This window comes from Heteronotia binoei, chromosome 21, assembly GCF_032191835.1.
Source record: "Heteronotia binoei isolate CCM8104 ecotype False Entrance Well chromosome 21, APGP_CSIRO_Hbin_v1, whole genome shotgun sequence".
In the NCBI taxonomy this organism is placed as follows: domain Eukaryota; kingdom Metazoa; phylum Chordata; class Lepidosauria; order Squamata; family Gekkonidae; genus Heteronotia; species Heteronotia binoei.
The window spans coordinates 64,572,530-64,585,734 of NC_083243.1; the positions used below are offsets into that span (position 1 = coordinate 64,572,530).

At 45.7% G+C, this 13,205-nt stretch overlaps 1 pseudogene; it reads right to left on the reverse strand.

The window, feature by feature from the left end:
• Positions 1–3,005: 3,005 nt before the first annotated feature.
• LOC132589584 (exosome complex component MTR3-like) overlaps positions 3,006–13,205 on the reverse strand; it is a 49,231-nt pseudogene continuing 39,031 nt past the window's right edge.

A 13,205-nucleotide genomic window follows, 5' to 3' on the forward strand; every position in this document is an offset into this window, starting at 1 on the left:
ATAGGGACTCGAGTGCACCTGTCCTCAGCCTACCACCCACAGACAGATGGCCAGACAGAGCGCACCAATGCCACGCTAGAGCAATATCTCCGCTGTTACACCTGCTACCAGCAGGACGACTGGACCACTCTGTTGCCTCTAGCGGAATTTGCATACAACAATGTGGTCCATTCCTCCACCCAAATGACCCCGTTTGCTGCAACCTGCGGGTACCACCCTCGGTTCTTCCCGGCGATCCTGCCACCCACGAATGTCCCCGCCGTCTACGCCTACCTGCAAGAACTCCGCGCCAGCCAAGACTTGCTCCGAGAGCAGCTACAGCGGACCAAGGAAGCCTATAAACTGGCTGCGGACCGGAAGAGGCAGGAAGGCCCCCCAATCCAGCCGGGGGATCAGGTGTGGCTCTCAACTCGCTACCTGCGCCGGCCTGGTCGGTCTCACAAGCTGGATGCGTGGTTCATTGGACCCTACCCTGTCATAGAACAAATAAACCCCGTCGCCTTCAGGCTCCAGTTGCCACCCCACCTCCACATTCACCCCGTGTTCCATCGCTCCCTCCTTGTTCCAGCTGCACCCCCTGACCCAGCTCGGCCTCCTTGCCCACCGTGGATGATGAAGAAGAATATGAGGTGCGCCAGATCCTGGACTCCCGGTACCATCGTGGAGGCCTCCAGTACCTTTTGGACTGGGAGGGATACGGCCCAGAAGACCGGTCTTGGGAGCCCGTGGACAATCTTCATGCCCTGGACTTGGTGCAACGGTTCCACAATGACCACCCCGACCTCCCAGGACCCTCAATGGAGGGGAGCCCTGGGGGGGGGGATAGTGTCATGGGTGCTGGGGATCCTGCAGAGGAAGTTGAGCCTGCAGAAGAAACTGCGCCCCTGCCACCTGCACCAGTGCCCCTGCCTCCTGCTGGAGAAGATCCCAGCCCCCCTGCCTCGCCCTCTCGGGTGGCGCGTGTGCGTGACCGCCTCCGTCAGGACCTCAGGGATCGGAGGAGGGCGGCACGCTCACAAGCAAGACGCTCCCTGAGCCCTGAGTTTTGAGAGGATTCTGGCCCTTCTAAGAGCAAGGATGCTTGAGTTGCAACAGGATCCTGGCTGCCTCTCTAAGCCAGCAATTAGCCCAAATGGGCAACAGCCAGCAGAGGGCTATATAGCTGTAGGCTTTGGGAGGAGGCTGTGTGGAAGCAACTAGTCATCTCCCTGAGGTTCTAGCATCCACTCCGGCTTGACTTTGGTTTCTGGACTCCCTGACTTTGGCTTGTGACTTCTGGACTCCCTGACCTCAGCTTCTGGATCTCGGAGCTGCGATACTTGTACAGTGATTTGGATTTGGCGCCTCGGACCCTCCTGCTTACTGGCTACAGACCTCGGACTGCCCCTGGACTTTGCCTGACCCAGCCCCAGCCGTGACATGGGGGGAGAGGAGGCAGCACGGGGGGGGGGGTGCACTGCTGGCTGCAAGTCTGCCTAGGGCCCAAGGGCCGGTTCTGCACCTCTGCTACTTTGAATGGGCAATGTACCCCAGTGCAGTGTTTAGTGGTTGGCTGCCAACCATAATCTGGTTTAATAATAATAATAATATTTAATTTATATCCTGCCCTCCCCACTGAAGCAGGCTCAGGGCAGCTTACGTAGCATAATATAAAATGCAAACATTACAATAATACAATAATAAAAGTACACTGGTTACATAACAATATATATTACAATTCAATTATATGTATTATTACATTAAAACCATCTTATTAAAACCATCAAATTTAAAAAATAACAAATTAGTTTGGTGCTACAGTCTCGATGTTACTCATCTTACAATTTTACATGATGACGGTTTAATAGGTTCCACATTAAGAAAAAGCCAGCTGAAAGAGGGTAGTCTTGCAGGCCCTGTGGAACTGGGTAAGGCTCCGCAAGGCCCGCACCTCTTCTGGTAATTGGTTTCACCAGTGGAGAGCTGTGATCGAAAAGGCCCTTTCTCTTGTAACTTTCAGTTTGGCCTCCTTCGACCCAGGGATTGTCAATAGATTTTGTGAACCAGATCTCAGTACCCTCTGGGGAACATATGGGGAGAGATGGTCCCTAAGGTAGGCAGGTCCTCGGCCATATAGGGCTTTAAAGGTAATAACCAGCACCTTGTAACGAATCCAGTATACAACTGGCAACCAGTGCAGTTCCCGCAGCCTCAGCTGTATGTGCTCCCACTTAGGGATCCCCAATAACAGTCTGGCTGCCGCATTCTGCACTAGCTGCAGTTTCCGGGTTTGGCACAGGGGCAGCCCCATGTAGCGAGCATTACAGTAGTCTAACCTTGAAGTGACCGTTGCATGGATCACTATTGCCAGGCCATCGCGCTCCAGGAAGGGGGCCAACTGCCTTGCCCACCTAAGATGAAAAAAGGCGGATTTAGCAGTGGTTGCTATCTGGGCCTCCACTGACAAGGAAGGCTCCAGTAGCACCCCCAAGTTCTTGACCTTGCGCGCCGTTTCCATTGGCACACCACCAAAAATTGGTAGGGGGATTTCCTTTCCCAGGCAGTCACAGCTCAAGCAAAGGACCTCTGTCTTTGCTGGATTCAATTTCAACCTACTCAGCCTGAGCCATCCTGCCACAGCTTGCAAAGCTAGGTCCAGATTTTCTGGGACGTCGCCAGGCCAGCCATTCATCAGTAGATAGAGCTGAGTGTCATCAGCTTACTGGTGACAACCCAGCCCATATCTCTGGGCAATCTGGGCAAGGGGTGCATGTAGATGTTAAATAACATCAGGGAGAGGACCTCCCTCTGAGGCACCCCACAATTAAGTGGACGCCTCTGGGACAGTTCTTCCCCAATCGCCACCCTTTGTCCCTGACCATCAAGGAAAGAGGAAAGCCATTGCAAGGCCAGCCCCTGAATCCCTGCATCAGCAAGGCAGCGGGTCAGTAACTGATGGTCAACCATATCGAATGCAGCCGATAGGTCTAACAACAGCAGCACCGCCGAACCGCCTTGATCCAGATTTAAGTGGTAGCATCAGGAAGGTCAACTGCTTCTCTCTCTGATGGCTCTTGGGTATCAGCTATTCTGCACTTAGCACACAGGAGGCTTTGGCACAGCAGAGGGCAGAGGCACTGGCAGCCATTGATCCTCAGGTGCACAGGTTGCACTCATCTGCCCGGGGCCATCCCTTGCCAGTTCCTAGCAGCTTTGAGAACTGGTTGAACAAGGGCAGGTGCAGAACAATGAGAAAGGCAGCAGTGGACTCTTCAGGTTCATGGGGCTACAGCATCCACTTGCCCTCTGCTGGCACCCGGCAGGGTGTGAAGGCCACCACAAGGTCATAGAGCTCAATACCAGCTTTGGTCAGACCACATCCATGATGTACAGTGTGGCCACCATCCTCCAAGAGCAGCATGCTGATCTCCACCGGTGCCTGTGAGTAGTGTGACAAGTGTATGGCTGGTTCCAAAACCTCTTGCAGCACCAGGCTCAGCTCTGACTCTCAGTTACTTGACCACCAATGGGCTCCAAGCCTGGAGAAAGGTGCCCACCAGAAGTCACACACCAGCCAATTCTGGACCTTCCACCACTGTCAAAGCTGCTGAGTCCCCTGCTTCTCTGTGGTTTTGCACATCGCATTCACAGCACAAAGCACTTTGGTGCCACCATCCAGTTCTACATTGACCAAGCCTTTTGCTTGGCTCAGCAGCCCCGTGTAGATGAACAGCAGCTGCAGCAACATCATATCCCAGTGTACATTCCCTGCCAGAGGTGGCTTGCCATCCTTGGCTCCCAAGGGCACAAACAGCAGCAGTGCCTGTAACCCCTTGGGGCTGGGCACCAGCCTGCATTTTATTATTGTAGTTATTTCTGTGAAGCAATACCAGGATTGGTTGTTTGTAGCAGACTGACTTCTGCCACTGTAATGTTAGGCATCCAGAGACTGTCAAAATTCTTCATTAAAGGGGAAAATGTTCTCAAAGCTTTGGGCTTCCTATTTCTCTCCCCCCCACACCCCACCGCTGAAGCAGGGAACTAAACTTCATGCAGCTTCTTTTAAACTTTCCCCTATCATTTTAATTTTTTTGACAAGTCACATGAGACCAGTGCAAGTTTCATATCACTAGACTCATGCTGCTTGTAAAAAAATGAGACAGAAATGGAGCTTATACACACCTATGAAAGGAGGAGGATGGCAGAATGTGCAGAGTGGGCAGAATGATCTTGATGTGGGCAAGAAGTGACCATAGAGGGGGCAGGTAAGGGCAAGGAGGGAAAATCTGAGGGAATATGTATGCTTTTGAATTACCTTCAGCTCAGAAGCAAAACAAGGAAAGAATAGGCACAAAGCCATTCTCAGAAAACCTGGGGAAACAGTGACCAGAAAATGAACTGAGCACTGGTGATAAATCAAAGCAGAATGAAAAAGAAAACCCAACGGCAATGCATGGCAAAAGTGAGGCAAAATACCCATGCATAATAGGCCTTAGGTTGACAGAGAATGACTGGCCAAAGATCATCCACTGAGTTTCAGGGCAAAGTGGAGAGTTGAACCTGGGTATTCAAGGTCATGCTGGCTTACTATGGGTTATGTGGACCAAGGAGCTGCACAATACATACCACACTCTCTTATGCTATGAAAACACATGATACAGTGATAGGGTTGCAAGCCCAAGATTGCACCCCTGCAGGAGAATCTGAGGGGTGGGCACAAGCTATTTGGCATCTCACCAATGCACTTCACCACTTCTGATGCAAAATCAGAATTGACACCATCACATTGGGCTGATACTCTAGGATTTGCCCAAAAAGTGTTCTAGATCATAGCACTGATGTGATATCATGTCCAGTTTAATGGTGGAAGTGACATTGCACATTGGCATGATGCCAGATCACACACACTCCATTCCTGCACCACCATCCTATAAAGTGGTGGCAGGGAACAGGGGCCCAGGCTGGGATGGGAATCCAGACTTTGTGTCACTTATACCGTGACTTCACTGAAACTTAGCATGTCTGGGTCTAGTTCATGTTTGGATGGTAAACTACTTCAGACTCCTACGTGCATTAGATTGAATTCCACCATGGAAAAAAGTGGAATAAAAGCCATTCAATTGGACAGAACATTATTGTATGTGTGTGTTTGCATGTTCATGCACATACAATGTTTTTGTAAAATGTATGTATGAATAGATCTATCCGTAAGAACATAAGAGAAGCCATGTTGGATCAGGCCAACGGCCCATCAAGTCCAACACTCTGTGTCACACAGTGGCAAAAAATTTTATATACACACATACACTGTGGCTAATAGCCACTGATGGACCTGTGCTCCATATATCACACTTAAATGTTAAGTGAAGAGTTATTTAAGACCCCTGTGGTGCAGAGTGGTAAAGCTGCAATACTGCAGGCCTAAGCTCTGCTCACAACCTGAGTTCAATCCCAGCAGAAGCCGGGTTCAAGTAGCCAGCTCAAGGTTGACTCAGCCTTCCATCTTTCTGAGGTCTGTAAAATGAGTACCCAGTTTGCTGGAGGATGGGGGCGAAGTGTAGATGATTGGGGAAGGCAATGGCAAACCACCCCATAAAAAATCTGCCATGAAAACTTTGTAAAAGCAACGCCACCCCAGAGTCGGAAACAACTGTGAAAAGACCCCTCTTTCCCCAATATCATAGTCACCAGCATGGTTGCCAGGGCGCCTGGAGAAGTGAGCCCACACACCTTTGGCCAGAGGGTGTGAGCAAAACCATCCAGGGACTAAAAGGGACTCATGTGTGTAAACAGCCAAAGTGTGCAGGCATTCTAAACCGGTGTAGAGTGCTTGCCAACGTGCACGGACGTTTCCCCGTCACTACGTGGGTGCGCCATGGTGGGGAAGAAGCTGCGCCGCCACGGAGCTTTCCAAGCGACCAGTGTTGAAGCGCTGAGCATGGAATCTACTGTGTCTCGCTAACACCACTTGTAGCCATCTTCCTGCCAGGCTGGACTTCATTCCTTCATAGTGAGAAGCTCACGTACACACCCTGAGTCACCCTTAGCCCGCAAGCAACCCATTTGCTCCATGAATGGATTAATAGCTCAACTGTTAGTCCTGATTGCCTAGCAATACCCTAAACAATAACTCTTGCCCAGAAGACGATGAGAAAAGAGGAAGAACTTCTCCTCCATCAACCAAGTCTTTTGTCTTACCCGGGTGATACCTAGGTCAATATTTGATTCCCTATTGTCACCTTCCCAGATAAGCCCACTTAATCCCAAGTACCTAGCCATTTCCATACTGACACCTTTGGAGCCGCCCCAGGCCCTGTCGCAACCTGGAAGTTTCCAGGTTGCCCAGGACGAAGGTGAAGTTCATTGGTCAAAGCAAACACCCAATTGGATGTCACCAAAGGACTCACCATTGGCTCTGCTAAAGTCCAGCCTTCATGGTCATCACAGAGCCTCCCATCTCTCTTCCCGTTGCCTCCCATCCCCTAAGGGCTGAGGTGAGGCCTTATAACCTCTGACCCAACTCCGCTCATGTGTGCATCTAACAGTATCCCAGTTCCGCTGTCTAGATCCATCCCCAATTCTGGCCACAGTTTTGGGTCCATTTCCCCTGTCCTCTTATGTCACCATTGGAACCTTCCTCGAAGACTACGATGGTAAATATTACCCTGTCTGTTTACCCTTACATGTTCCCCTATCAATCTATCTGTGTTTCTTAGGCCTGTGTGAATGTGTGATTGTATTGTATTTTTATCTTGTGTGAAAGAACTATTATTCTAAATAAATTACAATTGGTTTTTATTAAATTAGAGTCCTTTTTATTGAGCATTTACCCTCTGGATGGTTGAGCCTGGTATAAATTGGTAAAAAGATTCCTAATGAGCCAGGTGCCCACCTAACTAATTCCCCAACGTTGTTTTGAGGGCATTTGGCTTAACACAACTGGTGCTTGCCCAGGGGACTACCTTTACCTGAAGGGTTCTTTGCAATTATGGGTGTTGTAATGCATTACAAACTATAGCTGAAATAGTCACTTTTGAAACTCTAACCATGTTCTCAGCTCTCCATTGTGAAGAATGTTTCATGTGGGTTTCATTTTCACTTGTCCTGCCTTGCTCTCTGTTTTTGCAGACTCACACAACTCCTCACAACTCATTTAGTACTTGGAAAGCAGTTTGGAATTTCATAGCACAATTCTTAGCTGGATAAGGTTCGCTGAAAGGTCACATGTCTTTTAAATTGACTTTATCTCAAACAGCCATTAAACCAGCTTCTTTAAGTCTTGTGAGTCAGAATTTTGTAGGTGCCCTACTGTTCTCATTTTGCCTAGAGGAATGCTTGTATACAGTCCTGAGTTCAGTGAATAAAAGATTTTTTTTTAAATTGCATTTATTAAACAGATATCAACAAACAGGGAACCCACAAGGTCTTGTGAGGGTCATTTCACTTTCTCCTGTATCCTTGTTACCCAAATCACTCATACATATGCACCCATGTAGCTTGCAAAAGCGTCCTTCTGCTAGCAAAGAGAAAATATATGTAGTGTGGGGTATTAATTACCGAAATCATAAAACTACATCTATTAAGGTTGAGATACAGACCAGTGTTCAAAAGAAATGAAGGAAGATAAGCTTGGGATCCAAGATCACAGCAGATGGTGACTGTAGCCATGAAATCAAAAGATGTTTGCTCCTTGGGAGGACAGCTATGGTGAACCTGGGCAGTATAGTAAAAAGTAGAGACATCACCCTGCCAACCAAAGTCCATATAGTCAAAGCGATGGCATTCCCAGTAGTAATGTATGGCTGTGAGAGCTGGACCATAAGAAAGGCTGAGCGCAGAAGAATAGATGCTTTTGAGTTGTGGTGCTGGAGAAGACTCCTGAGAGTCCCTTGGACTGCAAGAAGATCCAATCAGTCTGTCCTAAGGGAAATCAACCCAGACTGTTCCCTGGAAGGTCAGATGCTGAAGCTGAAGCTCAAATACTTTGGCCACCAAATGTGAAGGGAGCACTCACTGGAGAAGATCCTGATGCTAGGAAAGACAGAAGGCAAAAGAAGAAGGGGATGGCAAAAGATGAGATGGCTGGACAGTGTTACTGATGTAACAAACACAAATTTGAGCAGACTTCGGAGGATGGTGGAACACAGGAGGGCCTGGCGTGACTTTGTCCATGGGGTCGCAAAGAGTCAGACTCAACTGTGCAACTGAACAACAAACAAGCTTTTTAAACAAAAATAAATAAAATAGATTTATTAAATTAACAAAAAGAGGATGGAATTAACTCAGGAAAATAAAAATAGAAGTGCTACAGAAAAGAAATACACAGGTTATGGTCCTAACATAGTTTAAACCCTTTCCTTAATAAACTATCTGCTACTAAGAGAGAAAATGAAAGGCGAGAATCAAAGACATACAAGCTTGCTTCCTAAAGATAGTCAGGCAGCCCAGGAGAAGTGCAGCAAAACAGGGTGACCGTTTTCGCACACAGCTTACCACGCAGTCACAATCCTGTTCCCTCCGCAGCGTCCGGTCAGATTTCCCACCATCTGCGCCAGAGTTACAGGAAGTGCCATAGCTTTTGCGTAACGAACGTAAACTGGGTTTTAGCGGTTTACGTTTGCTATGCAAAACCCACGGCACTTCCTGTAACTTTGGCGCAGATGGTGGGAAATCCGACCGGACGCTGCGGAGGGAACAGGATTGTGACTGTGTGGTAAGCTGTGTGCGAAAACGGTCGTTGAGAAAGTAGAGAAGCCAAATTTCCAGCTGGGTAACATGGTGGGATCCAAAACCTTCTACAAACTGGATGAAAGGATAACTTTTTATATAGTTTTGCTAAGACTGAGAAGGGGAAAAGGTGTCAGCATTGGAATGTGGGAGGGATGAAAACCTTGAGATGAGCTAATTTGAAAGGGGTTTTATTGTGTGCATTGTGGAGAGCAGTTTTGCTTCTTTTGCATTACAGTTTAAAGTATCAAGGGGAAGTGTTTCTGTAGGGAGATTGAGGATTTAGATATGCAAGTATTGATGGCTGAGTACTTTAGATGACAGAGTAGGGGGAGAAATCTTCCTGTCCAGCACTTAAGATAAGGACGAAACAGCTGGAGTTGCCCCATTGCTCATTGTCTTGATTGTTTGGGTTGTTATTGAAACCAGATTATCGGGGAGAGAACCTGAGATGCATAAGTAACTGGGCAGTAAGTATAACTGAGATTGGATTAAAGCAGCAGATTAGCATATAAATACAAGAATTAACAAACAGATGTGACACCTAAATTTGGGTTCCTGTCCTCCAAGACCAACAAAGTTCAATTCTGAGTATAAGTGAGAATGGAGAGACTTAGCATGTGTAGATGCACACTTTCTCAGATACATTGAAACAGATTTCCTGAAGCATTATATATAGGTAGGGGGTTAGTTGCCAGGAAGGGCTAATTAGAGTCAAGATGCATAAATATAGCAAAGGTTGAAATAACACAGATAACACAGATGAATGGATTTAAAAAAAAAATGACAAAGCTTTTTCCCCCTTCTTTGTTTCTTCTAGTGGGCATATGATTCGAGTTTTCTATTGAAGTTGAACTAGATCTAGATGGGGGGGTGGAAAAGCTGATATGACCATTATTGCATGTCCATGAAAAAGGCACATGCATATCAGTGACAGGTTCTTTAGGACACATGGAATGTAAGTTTTGTGTCTCATGATCTGCCTTGTGGAGCAAACCACCCTAGTCCAGAAACATGCTAATACTTCAGTATATTTTGCCAAGGGATACTGGAACAAGAATTACTAGAACAACAATATTTTAAAGCTTTTTGAATTATCTGCTTTATAACTGACTGACTGAGTTTATATTAATTTGCAAACTCAATCTGTGGGCCTTCTTAATATAACCGAATGAAGTATAAGAAAACTGTACAACTCAATAAACAAATGGAAACCATCCTTCAGAATAAAATGCTACACTAATTATTTTATTTTTCATTTCCTATTACAGTTGCAAAACATGCGCATTTAATTTCCATTGTCTTATAAAAAACACTGCCAAAGAAAATTGGTCCCAACAAATTAAGCAGTAAATCAATTTAGTTGAATAATATGTAAGCTGATGAAGCTGACATACCACAGAGATACGCAGCTGGAACAAACAAAACAAAACAAAACTTTTTTTTGTCTGGATATCGGGGAGCCAAAAATACATAAACAAACAGTGTTCCCAGATTCCCTGGTTCCAGATATTTGTTTGGTATTTAAATCTGTTTCTCCACCCTCCTGGATTCCAATATTTTTCAACTCTGTAATTCCCTATGAGGAATTGGCGGGGGGGGGGGAGGGGTACTGGAGGGGCTGTTTTTAAAGTTAATGGCACCAAAATATCAGCAGAGCTACTAATGCCTGCCCTCTAATAACTCCTAAATTTCAAGTCAGTTGGACCAATTCTATGGGCTCATGAACGAGGTGCCCCCAGCCATCTTCCATTGATTCTGTAGGGAAACAAAGTAAAACCGAAGAACCTGTGCCGGTGTACAACCTAAGAATCACCAAAGTCAACCCCAATAGGAATACTGTTGCAAACCTAGCATATGTAAAATGAGAGGATCCAGTCAAGGTACAACCTGAGAATCTACTACAATGTCAAACCCAAGAATCCTCTGCAACTTCTGCAAATAACTCAACTCTGCAAAATCTACAAAAATAATTTAAAAGGACATAATTTAAGACATATCAACCTGGCAAGCCAGTACCAATCCCAGGAAAACACAGCCACACAGGTTTAAAAAAAGGAGAAAAAAAGAAGAAAACCAATCCTAGAAGCCTTCAAATGCTTGCTCCTGATACTCCTGGTTAAGCCTAAATATTTCCAGGATTTTTTGGGACCCATTTAACAGTATCTCTGAAAATTCCAGATGCCATCTGGAGACCCAAATACAAATGAAATATATCCATAACGTATTTTTGGATATATTTTCAGTTTGGATATATCTAAATACACATCCCTACTCAGCCCACACAGTATTGCCTAATTTGATTGTCAGCAGTTCTTCCTTAATATCAGAATTCAGGGTAATTTAATTAAGGACATACTTCTTAAGAAAACATAGAATGGAATTTGTTACCACAAGAAGTGGCAGTGGTCAGCAGTACATATGGTTTTAACTGGGTACCATTACAACTCAAAAAGGGTGGACCTATCAGTGGACATCAATATGATATCAATCCCTTTATTGATATAATCCCATTATGCTGTTGAATACCAGTTGCTGAGGAGAAGGAGCAGAGGAAAGTTATTGCTTTCTTGTGGGATTTCTTGTGGCCTTTGGAAGAAACTTGTTGCTGGACTAGTTTGACTTTGGGTTTGATTCAGCAGGGCTGTTTTGACATTGTTGCTGGTATCTCAGACAAGGCTCTTTTCAGCCCTACTACCTGGGATCCTTTATAAATGGAAATGCCAAAAGTTGGACCAAGGAGCTTCTACTTATATAGCAAATACTCTATCTCTGAGTCTATGAACCTTCTCAAATGACTTTTACTATTGCAGACATACTAATGCCTCTGATTTCCATTATCTTTCCCATCCTCAAAACCATTAACCCAGCTGTCACTTGATGCCTAGTTGGCTTCCTAACACACTGAATGAAGCCTTGGGTGGTGGATCAAAGTGACTAGATGGTGGTTCAGCTACACCAAGGTTTTGGTGACTACACCAAGTTTTTGGTGGTTCAGCTACACCAAGAGATTTACAAACACCAGCACAATTTTAACAGAAAGGAAGAAGGCATTTTCATCCACCAATCTTGGTACCCTGCTCTGCAAAACACCCTACAGACTATAAATTGCAGAAAGTCACAGAACAACCAGCACATTCCACAGAACAATCAGCACAGTCAACAACCATCTTCCTTATCTTCACACCCCTTCCAACCCTCCCAGCAATTAACACAGAACAATGGCCACATTCAACAGCCAGTTTCCTTATCACTACCCTTCCAGGAAGCCCCACCAAACAATGGGCACATCCACAAACCAATTGCCCTTTCATCACAGCCCCTCCAGCCTATAAATAGCAGCTCTCCAGCAGCCCTGGCCCCACTCAATGCACAGCAGCCAAGAAGGTCAGAGCGCCTGCTCCGGCTGCAACGCCACTGAGGATGTTCTCCGCAGCTGAGAATGAAACGTCTGGAAGGAAAACTTTCTCCAGTAGAACACGGCACTTGAGCCCGAAAGATTCTACAATCCCTAATGATGTTACCAGCCGTGAAAACCTGAAATCTTTGATTACACCAAGGTTTATTTCAACTTTTAAAAGAACAAGCTTCCTTAGGGTAAACAAAATCCCCTTTCAGGCCTCTCAAACAAAAGAAAGCCAAGCAAACCATGAAGGTTATCTTCTTTAGTAAAATTAGTAAAGGAACACCTTAAGGGAGTTGCAGTCAGTGGTAATTCACTGGTCATGGTTTCAGACCTTATGATATTCACTGATATTACACATACACATATAAAGTGTGAACCAGTCCCCTTTGACTTATTGGGGGGGGGGGACCCAAATTTGGATATATTCAGTGGGCATGATGTGTCAGTGCAAAAAAAAATTGAGCACAGAGAACCATTCATGGAGATATGTATATACAACAATATTTGTTTGCACAAAATATCACTGGACTTCAAGATACAAATATTCATAATTTAACTATTTAATGTACAGTATTAAATTGTATAAAAGGGGGAAATAGTTTGGAGAGAACTACAAAGACTTTTTTCCTTACTTCAACATCTCATTTAGCAACAGAACAATTGTTAAAATAAATTACTTTTCTGATAATTTGGTCTAAGACTTTGTATTGTCCTCATTGGGAGATGTTAGAAATTGTTAACAGGGAATCAAGGAAGAAGTGACTGTGGGATGAAGTAGAAAAAATACAGAAAGCAGCAAGAAACAGCAACAGAAAAATAGAAATGATGCTAGGGGAAATGGGAGGGAAGCAATGAGCAGCATGAAGACACTATTAGACCACTTCCAGTGCAATCTGGAAGTGACATCATCTCATCAGGTGCCACTCTATAGAGCAGGGGTGGGGAATGTCTGGCCTGAGGGCCATTTACGGCCCTCAAGATCACTTGGTCTGGCCCTTGGAAATTGCTGGGCCAAGCCAAGCCACATGGTGGCCTCCCTGGGGCCCAGCTGGCTAGTAAAGATTGTGGGGCCCAGCCACACTGTGCAGAGACC